The sequence below is a fragment of the Lissotriton vulgaris genome, chromosome 1_2 (assembly GCF_964263255.1).
Source record: "Lissotriton vulgaris chromosome 1_2, aLisVul1.2, whole genome shotgun sequence".
Lineage (NCBI taxonomy): Eukaryota > Metazoa > Chordata > Amphibia > Caudata > Salamandridae > Lissotriton > Lissotriton vulgaris.
The window spans coordinates 169,489,829-169,502,113 of record NC_141686.1 but is presented as its reverse complement, the minus strand read 5'-3'; the positions used below and the strand labels follow the sequence as shown (position 1 = coordinate 169,502,113).

Below are 12,285 nucleotides of genomic sequence, written 5' to 3'. Positions count from 1 at the left end.
TAGCCTTGCCCTTTTCACATACGTAGATGATTCTCAGATTATCTTTTCCCTCTCTAATTCCAACCCTTTAGCTCCCTCCTGCCTCAAACAGGGCCTCAGTAACATTTCAACTTGGATGACTCAGAATCATCTGAAGTTAAATGGTGAGAAGACTGAGGTGCTTATCCTGGGTAAGCAGAAAGACCTCTGGTGTTAATCTCACTGGCCGAATGAGATAGGGAACCTCCCCAACTAGACATGTTCGGAACCTGGGCGTCATTGTTGACGACTCTCTGTCCATGCACCAGCAAACAGTAAAATTGACAACTGTATGTTTTACCATCTTGAAGTGGCTCTAAAAAATTATTTGGATGCTGCCTATCTCTACTCAAAAGACTGTGGTCCATGCCCTCCTTACTTCACGGCTCGACTAAGGCAATCTTATATCTGGGCTCCAAAAGGGCCGTGATCCGCCGACTTCAACTTGTTCAGAATTCTGCAGCACGACTCCTATGCAGAATCCCCAGGGCCGACCCCATTTCTGGATACCTGAGGGATTTACATTGGCTCAGGGTGGAGAACCGTATCAAGTTCAAAGCCCTGAGCTATATGTTTAGAATTAAGGCAGGTACTGCCCCTCAATATCTTCAAGCACTTGTCTGTCTCTATGTTCCCTCCAGATACTTACGCTCTAAAACCAAGGGCAACTTTGTTGTACCTAGGATAAAACTTTCCAGAATCGGTGGGAGATCTTTCTCCTTCCTTGGCCCTTCCCTCTGGAATACTTTACCTTCTAGCATTCGCAAAGAAACTAACTACACCTATTTCCGCAAAACTCTCAAAACCTGACTTTTTGATCAATAAATCCAGCTTACTGCCTTGTTTTTAGCTCTCTGTCCGCTACGGCGCCGGGAAACCCTTCTTGGGTAGCTGAGCGCCCTACAAATCCAATAAATAAATAAATAAATAAATACCTCACTAATGAGCTCTAATAAGGGCGAAACCAGTCTTGGGTTGCTTGTGTTCTGGATTCAGGGATTACATGGCCCGGCAGTTTGAGCTGGGCTGTTCCCATTGGAACAGGGTCAAGACTGATTTGCATGTGGCTTTGTCCAAACTGAAGTGGCATGGCGTGCAAAATAACAATGGACTGGTACGAGGCAGAAGTCATTATTGAGCGACTGAGATTAATTCAGGCATTCCATCCATCACTTTTTGTATACTTCAGTGTGATGCCCAAGGTGGGAAGGGTATGCCCAGACGTGGGTCCCATGCTAACCATGCCACTGGAGTTAAACTAGCCTGGCTAATATGGGGTGATAACTTGAAACCAGGCCTAGGATGCTTGTTTCCAGTCCAGGGAGGACCTGGCCTGCCAGTTCGGGCTGGACGGTTTCCATTTTAGCATGGTCAAGACTGACATGAATATGGCTGGGTCCAAACTAAGGGGCATGGTGTGCAAAATAGCGCTGGACTGGGATGCGGCCCAAGTAATTAGTAAGCGACTGAGATTAATTCAAGCAATCCATCCATCACTATTTGTATACTTCAGTGTGACGCCCCATATGGGACGGATATTCACAGCCTTGGGCCCTGTGTGCACCTTGCCACTGGAACCGAGCTATACCCAACTGATGAGCCCTAATAAGGGTAAAACCAGTCTTCAGTACCTTGTGTTCTGGTTCATTGAGACCTGGCCTGGCAGTTCGAGCTTGACTTCTCCCATTGAAGCAGAGTCTAGACTGATGTGCATACAGCTGGGTCCCAACTGAACTGGTACGGTGTGTAAAATATCAATGGACTGGGGTGCGCCCCAGAGTAATTACCAGTAACTGAGATTAATTCAAGCACTCCATTCATCACTTTTCTGTATACTTCAGTGTGACGCCCCATATGGGACGGATATTCACAGCCTTGGGCCCTGTGTGCACCTTGCCACTGGAACCGAGCTATACCCAACTGATGAGCCCTAATAAGGGTAAAACCAGTCTTCAGTACCTTGTGTTCTGGTTCATTGAGACCTGGCCTGGCAGTTCGAGCTGGACTTCTCCCACTGAAGCAGAGTCTAGACTGATGTGCATACAGCTGGGTCCCAACTGAACTGGTACGGTGTGTAAAATAACAATGGACTGGGGTGCGCCCCAGAGTAATTACCAGTGACTGAGATTAATTCAAGCACTCCATTCATCACTTTTTTGTATACTTCAGTGGGACACCCTAGGTGGAACAGATATGTCCAAGCTTGATTCATGTGCACACTGTGCCACTGGAACCAAGCTATACCTGACTGTTGACTTCTTATAAGGACAACACTGGTCTTGGGTTGCTTGTGTTTCGGTTCAGTGAGGACCTGGCCTGGCAGTTTGGGCTGGTTTGTTCCCATTGGAGTAGAGTCCAGACTGATGTGCACAGGACACATCTCTGAGCATACCCGGCCCACTTAGGGCGAGACACCAAAGTATCCAAAAAGTGATGGATGGAATGTTTGAATTCATCTGAGCCACTGGAATATACTCAGGCCTCATGTAGTCCATCATTATTTTGCACAGCATGCCATACGGGTAATACATTGAATGTTCCTCTGAACAAGCCTCTAAAATATGTTTTGTCAGGGCCCCAAAAAATCCTTAGAGATGGAAAGGTGAACAGCAGTAAGTGCCCTAGGTGTGAAGATTGAGGTGCCAGGGTTCAGAAATTGAGAAGCGAGCTGCAAAAGTGCCAGGGGTGTGCACTCTGTTGGGAGGACCACAGCTACTGTCAGAAGTGTGCAAATGGATAGATGTGAGGTTAGCTGCAGCAGGGGTGCAGCTGGGACACAGCTTAGCTGCAGCAGGTTTCACTGGTGTTGAGCTGTCAGAAGCTGAGGGGGTATCAAGGTGTGGTTGTGGAGAGGTGAGTTGCAGTAAATGACAGTGATGTGGAGTCAATAAACCCACAGCACGTGCCAGGGTGTGTCCATGGCAGTGCTTAATTTGTGTGGGTGGGGCCAGCCAGAACTATTTGTTGAGGCTCTGCACTTATATTTTCTTTCATAAACTTTGATCCAGAGCAAGAGAGAGGAACAACCCCCCACGTTCTGAAAGTCGAACATTTATACATATTGTTTGACATCATGAGGTTGTGCGTGAATTATCTGAAAATAAATGTACACTTGTTCTGAACAGCGGTGCCCCAAAATATGCATTACCCAATGCCCCTGAGACCCTTAAGATGCCAGTGGCCGGCGGAGTGATCTTGTGTGGAGCTGAAGCAGAGGTGCCCTGTTGCAGGTGTCACACAGGTGTGGATTGCAGGTGCAGTAGAAGGCAGGTGTGAGCGGCGAGTAGCATCAGGTGTGGAACCGTAGAGATGAGCACTGCAGTCATCGCAAGGGACTACAAGGAGGCATGTGAGCGGGGTCAGCAGAGGTCACCGGAAATAGATCCTTTGAAGCGCGGATGTTGGAACTATGTCTCTCAGGAAGTGTACTGTGAACGTCACGGTTGATGCACTTGGGGGACGGCTGCAAGACGGAAGGGCGGGGTCTAGATGGGAGAAGGTCGCAGTCAGAAAGTGGGGAGCAAATACGAAGCTAAGCAGAGAGGGATCTATCACAAGGATAGGTGGAGCCAGGAGACCGGGGCGTGGTCAAAACAGGTGATGGGCGTGGCTTGGCAGGTGAAGGGGCGTGATCAAAAAGTGGGATGCAGGTACGTATCTAGGCATAGCTGAAGAGGGCAGGAGGCGTGCCTGATACCTGGACAGGTGCAGCCGGGAGTAGAGGGCGGAGTCACTGCAGGGAATGGGCGAGGCTTGTGCAGGTGAAGGGGCGTGGTCAAAAAGTAGGATGCAAGTACGTATCTAGGCATAGCTGATGAGGAGCCGTGCCTGATACCTGGACAGGTGCAGCCGGGAGTAGTGGGCCGAGTCACTATAGGTGATGGGCGTGCCTTCGGCAGGTGAAGGGGCGTGGTCACAAAGTTGGATTAAACTACGTTTCAAGGCATGGCTGGATGACGAGACGTGCCTGTTACCTGGACAGGTGTAGCCGGGGCGGGGTCACTGCAGGTTATGGGCGTGGCTTGGGCAAGTACGGTGTGAGACCTGCTTGAGCGACGTACAAGGCCTAGTCAGGTGAAGGGCGTCAGGTGCTGAGAGCACTCTCCCCGTGGAGCTCTCGTTTGGACTACATCTCCCAGAATTCCCTCTCTCGGGCGCCAGACTGTCAGTGCAGGTGACCCGGAGTGGAGGTGAAAGCCGGGAAAAGAGGATCTTCGACAGGTGAGGAGTGCAAGGGAGGGGCACGAGCGGGAAGAAGGAGGGTCTAGGGGGCGAGGAGAGGCTGCATCAGCAGGAGGGGCACGAGAAGTCCAGGAAGGGGCGTAGCTGCCATTGACGCGCTGGCACAGAGGCCTAGAGCCCTCAGGGGCCCATTTTATTCTGACAATCCTGAACTGTACCACACCAGCGGCAATCAAAGGGGCAGTTTTCCTTGCTTACAACAGGGCCAATGGCATCCTTACTAGATAGATACACTGGCTCGGGATGCGTTAAAGATGTGCATGCAGGTGCATGGGTGGGGTGTTGGATACAAGAAATACGCTGTCTTGCGCGTTTAAACGCAGGCTGACATGATTAAAGCAAACACACGGAAAGGAATGTTCCAACTTGTATTGCCACTTTTGTTGGTGTCTAGAGGAGCAGCAGAGCGGTGGGGGCAGAGCGTAGATTACTGATAAGATGAGAGACAGAGGTCGACAATTGGGAAACAAGGCCGCTTCACCGTATGCGTGAAGGCCGTGCCCTGCTGACCCCCCCCCCCCCCCTAACAACGTGCATTACATCACACGTGCTTACATTTTGTGTGTCATCACTCTCAAAAAAGGGGAGAGGGTCAAAAACGCTCCACTACCCCGAACCCCCTATAACATGTTAACACAGAAAGGGGTAGAGAGGCAAACACCCAACACAAGTACATTATCAGATCTGCAGTGGCAAAAATCGTGTGTTTTGAAAACTGCCCTCACTCACACACAAATGTGTGTGACATGCTTCATCATCGGGTCTGCTAACGAAACGCCCTGGCGTAGCCACGCACAGGACGGAGCATAGGGAGCGGGAAACAAAAGACAAGATAAAAAGTGACACAACAGTGATAACAAAGTGAGTATTACCCTGTGACTGGGTATAGTGATAGAGAAAAGTGCAGCAATAGAAAGTGCTTAAAACTGGCTCATGGATACCTTTCAGACCTTTATTCATAGGTTCCACGGTCAGGATTAAAATAGTGAAGGATGGGAAGTGTTTATAGAGAATGCCACGTTCCCAAAACACCCATCCTTAAACGGCCAATGCCAACATGTTTCGACCGTCTTATTGTGCCCCCACTGAGCAGGTCACACCGGTCTTCATCAGGACGTGAAGCACGAAGCATGTCACACACATTTGTGTGTGAGTGAGGGTAGTTTTCAAAACACACGATTTGTGCCACGGCATGTCAGTTAATCTACTTACATTTTGTGTGTGCCAGAATTCAGGTGTGTCTCACGTATAGTGCTGACTACCAGGTCCCAATGCGCTATACAAATGCCCAATATAATACATCTGATAGAAGGTTCTCAGCACTTCCTTTCGCTTTTACTCCGCATTCGATCAGCACTTACTGTAACAGCTTCATTTCTAGTGGGTAGATGTAAAATATCTCACAAAAAACTCACAAATGCATTGTCTTTGATATACCAAACATCTGTTAAAAGCTTAACACCTAAACCCGATTTATTAAATACATAAAAGAGCACTGCTGTACTGTAATTGCACTTCTTCCAACACTTGCTACAACCCGATGAGGCATGGAAGCGCCTTATGGTGGTTAGTTATCATTGTTATTAACTGGGAGCAGTCTTGAGAGTCTTGTGCTCTCAAAGAAAACTTTCCAAACATTTACTCCAGTTTCTTTGTGGCACAGTAAAGTCATAAGAGTTAGGGGTGATCATTAGTCGGGGCTATGTGAGTTAATCAGTGCTTAATTTGTAAAAAAAAAAAAAAAAAAAATTCGGGGTCAGGGCCTTTGCCAGGAGGCCTCTGCAGCTTGCATCACCCTTTGCCAGCGATGCCAATGACAGTACCTACACTAGTCGGGTCTGGTGGCCCCTGCATCCATTGCAGGGGCCTGTGTTTGACCTCATGGTCACAGGTTCAAATCCTTGTCGGTCCACTCAGCCTTTCATCCATCTGAGGTTGATAAAATGAGAAGCATTTAGTTGGGCAGCAATAAACATGTCTTATTCAGCGCCAAGATACCTCCAGGTGAACGTGTGCTTTACAAATACATGTTATGTTATGTTAAACAACTACTAACCAGCACACTGCTACAAGTGTGACAGTTCAGACTATTTCAGGCCCCCAAAGCTATAAAAATGTCTTGGCAGACAGGCATTGATTGTTTTTAATGTATACTGAATTAGTAAACAGATGCTGTTCTGCTTATCTCTAAATTATACAAACATGTGGCAGCTGTCAAAGTGCTGGTGTTGACAATTAAGTGCTGGTGCCGAGCTCCGGACACCACTGGCTCAAATTAAGCACTGGAGTTTGTTTTGGCTTGTGTAATCTTATGTTTCAGGGATATGGTTTCTAAGGAGAGGCTGTGATCTATGAAAAGAGGTGTGTAACTTTCAGAAATAAAATTATAGAGAATAGGTCAGACAAACAGGTGAATGAGAGCAGTGTGTACTCCGAGTAGAGGCATGCAGAAGAAGGAGGGTAAAGAGAGAATCATTTGATACAAAAGAAAGGAAAACAATAGTTTTAAGGCAAGATCAATGTTTCATGTAGGGTTTTTGTGACATTGTGGGAGGAAGCTTTTTGAGATGCCAGCCTATCTGAGGATGTAAAGCTGTAGAAGGAAACAATATTATTTGCATGTGACATAGTGAACGTAAGCAGTTGTTCAGTGCTCACCAACCCTGACTGTGGCCCTCAAACACGTATCACAGTGAATAGCACGCCACTTCAATACATTTAAATTCTCGCCCTTCAACAGAACCTTAAATGCCTTCAGCACTCGTTTCTGGGGACAAGCACTTATTTTTGCGCATTAGACTTTTACTGAGCAAAAGAAAGGGAAAAATATACAAAGTGGAAAGATGGAGGAAGACAAGGACAGAAAAACAATCTCGAAGGTAGAAAGGAGGGAACTGGGGGAGTAAGATAAAGGGTCAGAGAGTGTCTGGTAGAGGATTAAAGTGGCAGGAGGTGGATTCCAGACTATGCAGTCTTGGTATTCAGTGCGTCGAAATTCAAAAGCCCCGCCATGGGCTTTTGACAATAGTTATAAGAGTCATTATATAGAAATTAATACTGTGCAGACTTATGACACACAATGAACAAACAGAAGACCTCTCAAGTTTGCAACTCTATTCACACAAAAAATGATGTTTGTTGCATGTGCTAAGTCAGTGTGGCAAGTTGCTACCAAAAAGATACATGTGCAGTTGGATTGATGGGGGGGCCACTGCACATTTGTAAGGTTTTTTTTCCCCAGTGATTTTCTTATTTGAGGACTAACTGATTGGAAATATATTTTACTAGCCAGGTGTTGTTTACATTACAAATGAAACATAGGAGAACAAATGGTACAAGTTAGGGAAAATGCTGTCTCCAAGCCAACAATTTAGTTACACACCTACCGGGAACATAATCTATCAGCCTGGTGTTATTTACACTACAAAAGACGTGATCTACTTTTAGGATAAAATGTGTGACAGAGCGTACATCTGTACAACTGTTGCCACAATTGTCTGTTTAGCGACATTAACTTCTTGCCCAAAAGAAATGCATTGTACAATTGTAACAATTCGAAAGATCAGAATTACGGCCTCCCACAGATCTGCACTTTACATTCTTTTCAAAACACAAAAATGTCAGGTCACTAAATTGTTGGTGGTTGGGTGGAGTGACGACAATTGTAAACTGAATGTAACAGAGGTTGCAGTGCGTGGTGTAGATGACCGTCTTCTCCGATTGCGAGTCGTGGAGTGGTAGGCTGTGACGATAGCCACACACTAGGCAAAGAAGTACAAGGTGCCTTTGGCACCATCTTCTTTGAACATTCTTTTGTCATCGAAGATGGAGTTGTGTTTTTTCTCATCCAAACTGGAGTTATGAATTTATTTGCTGCCCCATGTCAGGTGGAAACCTTCTGGTTGACATAGAGCACGTTATGGTCTTAAAAAACAGCGTTAGGGTTTGTCTGAATCAACAGGGTGGCTAGCCTATAGATATAGCAATAGTTCTTGAGGTCCTTTGGATCAAGTGTCAGCTTTTTGACACCCAGAAAGAATTCACACAAAAAGTGAATTAAGTAGTGTACAGGTTAGGTAAAGTAGTGTTAATTAGCTCACGCCTGGGATCAATCAATCAATCAATCAATCAGAGCATTTGTAAAGCGCAATACTTACCCGTGAGGGTCTCCAGGCACGGGGGGGGGGGGTGTGCTGCTACTGCTCGAATAGCCAAGTCTTGAGAAGTCTTCTGAAGGTTAGCAGGTCCTGAGTCTGCCGTAGGAGGATGGGGAGGGTGTTCCAGGTTTTGGCAACGAGGTGGGAGAACGATCTGCCACTGGTAGTTGCTCTTCGGATGCGGGGGACTGTGGTGAGGGCGAGGTCGGCGGAGTGGAGCTGGTGGTTGGGGGTGTAGTAGCGGAGTTGTTTGTTGAGGTATGCTGGTCCGGTGTTGTGGAGTGCCTTGTGTGCGTGGGTGAGGAGCTTGAAGGTGATCCTCTTGTTGACGGGGAGCTAGTGCAGGTCTCTCAGGTGGGGTGTGATGTGGCTGCAGCGAGGGATGCCAAGGATCAGGCGTGCAGAGGCGTTTTAAATGCGTTGATGTTGATTCAGGAGTTTGGCTGAGGCTCTTGCGTAGAGGGTGTTTCCGTAGTCCAGCCTGCTGCTGACGAGGGCCTGGTTGACCGTTCTTTTTGTTTCGGTGGGGTTCCACCTGTAGATTATACGGAGCATGTGGAAGGTGTTGAAGCAGGAGGTCGAGACGGCGTTGACTTGCTTTGTCATGGAGAGAGTGGAGTCGAGGATGAACCCTAGGTTGCGTGCGTGGTCGGTGGGTGTTGGAGCTGTTCCTAGTGCGGTCGGCAAGGAAGATAATTCCGACATTGTGTAGTAACATTTATGACTTTTACATTATTTTTATTCTCAGCTTATACATTCAAGATTAATTCAAAAACATCTGTAAAAATAAAAAAAGAGGGACATAGTATTTATTAATCTAAAAATTTAGCTGGTTTAGTGCCGACAATGCAAGTTATTGTCTTAATTATCCATGCTGATTTGCTTGATAAGGTTCATACAATTTTGGCCATAGCATGTGTTTTTTGTCCCAAAAGGATGAAAGCGGTACGGTGCCATACAGATTTTGGAAGTTTTTTTTATGGTGTGCACTTCTTCGTCTGTGGCAAATTAGTGATTGCCAGGACCTGTAAGGGTCTGTAGGCGCTGGGGTCTGTAGGGAAGATTAAGCAAGCTATTGCCCAGAGTCACATGGTGTTGGACTAATCTGTCGCCGGTGCCAGGGATTGAAACGTGATCCCCAGATTACCGAGTCAGTCGCCCTGGCCGTGGCGCCACACCTCTTCCTGGCACACGGGGCAGGTTGAGGTCAGCTTCCTTCTGTGCCAGGTGTCACAGGGCCACATAGTAAACACTTATAATTATACTCTGCACACCTAAAATGAGCTGTTGATGGTATTTACATTCCTGAAGCTAGATGATGACGTTGGAGCCAGGATGCTTAGGATGGGTGTGGTCTGACGAGCCCTGATAAAAGGCTTTTGCTATATGAATATGTGATGTCAGCCACTAGAACTAGCCCTGCTGTATTAAAACACAAGGTGCACTATGTAATGTAAGCTGCATCTCAGTGGATCTAGGGCAAATGCGTGAGCTCGTGTAGAGCTAGCTTTACGCACATAGACCAAGATCACTGTGATGGTCCTTTTTTTCCCCATACCTTAGCTTTTTTTCTAGTTCCATAAATATATCCCCTCACCTGTTCTGAAAGGTAGTAACCCTTTGGTTCCCCCATGTCTTCCCAGTCCTGCATCAGCTCATGCTCCTCACTTTGGTGCATTACGTTAGGCTAGTCCCTTCTTCTCGAGCGCACTAGCACTTAGAGGGTTTCTTGACGCTGATCTTAGAAATTGAACAGGAATCATGGGAGGAAGACGCCATGAAAACATGGTGGCAACGGCATTTTTTTTAGCGATTTTCTGAACTGTAGAGTGAAAGATGTGGATCTAAGAGGCATGGGCAGAGCATTCTGAAGTGCCGGAGCCATCACTGAGATGAGAAAGGCCGGCTACCAAGGCAGGCACTGCAGAATCTAAGGATAAGTAAGAGTTTATGATTATTGGATAAAAAAGTGATTTCTTTGGACATCATCTGTGAATTTCAGTGGCAATAAACCTGGTGATCCTTCCATAAATAGAACAGTGAACAATGCTTGATAAGGAGGAGTTGGTCTAATAATTTCAGAATCAGGGAGGGGTGTGTGGCTCAAACAAAGAGCAGTCAAAACTATATAGTCTGATTTGGAATGGTCTGAAGATGACTGTTAAACGAGGAGTTAATACCCACATAGATGACATTCGGTAGTCAAGTCTCGAGTCGATTAATGCCATTGCAATAGCACGCCATTTGTCCTCAGACAAAAGGTGCAGAACAGGACAAAGTTTCCTTTATATAGAAGGTACACGCCACTGTAATAGAGACAATCTGGCTCTTCGTGTGCAGAAAGAAGTCGAATTTGACTCCAAGGCTTTTTACTGAGGGGTCACAAATTGCTTCTCTCAATGCTGAAAAAAGGAGTCGCAGGGAACTCATTTCTTCTATCTAAATCAAACCTGTGTGACATCCGCAGAAGAACACAAATTATGACCAAAAATCTAAAACAAGGGTGCACCAAGATGGCCGTATGGAAAAGAAGGAAACCTACTGGGATTGTCTTCGAAAGAGAGCCTGGTTCGCAATGTGCCAATAAATACAAGAGCGCAGCTTGCTCTAATTGCTGAATATCAGCCCAAAGTTTCCAGGGTGTAAGGAAATGCCTCTTTTTGTATGGTCATCTCAAAGTTTTTCGACTAAGGCTGCTGGTTTTTTGATGCTGAGAGTACATTGAGGCCTGCTAATCAGACTTTCAGTGCCTGTGCCCTAACCCTAAAGAGTCAAATTGGCTGTACCCAAATGGAAATGGCTAACTTAGCTTTAAGTCCCTAATAAATGGCACCCTGGTACCCAGGGAATGTAAGTTAGAGAGGAATTCCATGGCTTTCAGCACTGGTTTTGGCACCTTAGAGGTCCCCCAATTAAAACAAGTCCCCCATTTCACCACTGCTGACTGGCAGAGTAGTTCTGCACTGCTAGCCTGACTTTGCCATTAAAAGTAATAGCAGAGCCGCCTCTTCCCCTGTAGATGTGTGCACGTCACCCTTCAGGCACACCTACCAAGTCCTAAAGGCAGGGTGCAACAAACGACATTCACTATACATGCCCTGACAGTGAAACACGCAAAATTATGTGGAAAGACTTGATTGCCTTATTTGCGAGGTCAGGGTTACAAGCTGACCCGTCAGCAGTGCTAACTCCTGAACAGTGCAACCAAAGTGGGCACTCCAAGGTGTCAAACAACTCGTTACATTAGGCCCGACTTGTATCTCAAGTTGAAATTACAGTAACTTGTTTCAGTGTGCAGCTTTAGCAAAGATTTATGTTATGTAAAAATTATTTATAGAGCACACTTACACCAGGTGGTTTAATGGCGCTAGGAGCGGAGGGACGACGGCAGAGGGATGACAAAAATTTTATTCGTAGGCTTGTAAGAACAGGAGAGTTTTAAAGAGGGTTCGGAATTGTGTAGCACGTGGCCAATCTCAGCTCAATTGGAAGGGAGTTCCAGAAACGGGGGGCCAAGAAGGAAAACCTAAGACCACCATGTTTTTTGCGTTTGAAGGTGGGGATAGTGAGCAAGTTGAGATGAGAGGAGCAGCGATTGCGTGAGGGGACATAACGTTGGATCCTGGAGGAAATAAAGGTAGGGCCCTGACCTGCAAGGGCTTTGAAGATGGTGCAGCCTAATTTAAATATACAGCGTTTGGCTACCGGGAGCCAATGAAGGCTCTTCATCAAGGGGCTGACATGTTGATGTTTGGGTTGACAAAAGATGAGTCTAGCTGCTTGGTTCTGTACAAGCTGAAGGCGATGAAGCTGGTATGCTGGGATGCCCACATAGAGTGAATTCGCGAAATCAATGCGAGAGGTGACC

At 46.6% G+C, this 12,285-nt stretch overlaps 1 protein-coding gene across 1 annotated transcript in view; it reads left to right on the top strand.

Moving 5' to 3' along the window:
* Window positions 1–4,049: 4,049 nt before the first annotated feature.
* Window positions 4,050–12,285, top strand: part of RAB19 (RAB19, member RAS oncogene family) — a 96,083-nt gene continuing 87,847 nt past the window's right edge. The window contains exon 1 of the mRNA XM_086953053.1: window positions 4,050–4,239. The gene's annotated coding sequence lies outside the window, so the exon portion shown is untranslated. The remainder of the gene's footprint in view (window positions 4,240–12,285) is intronic.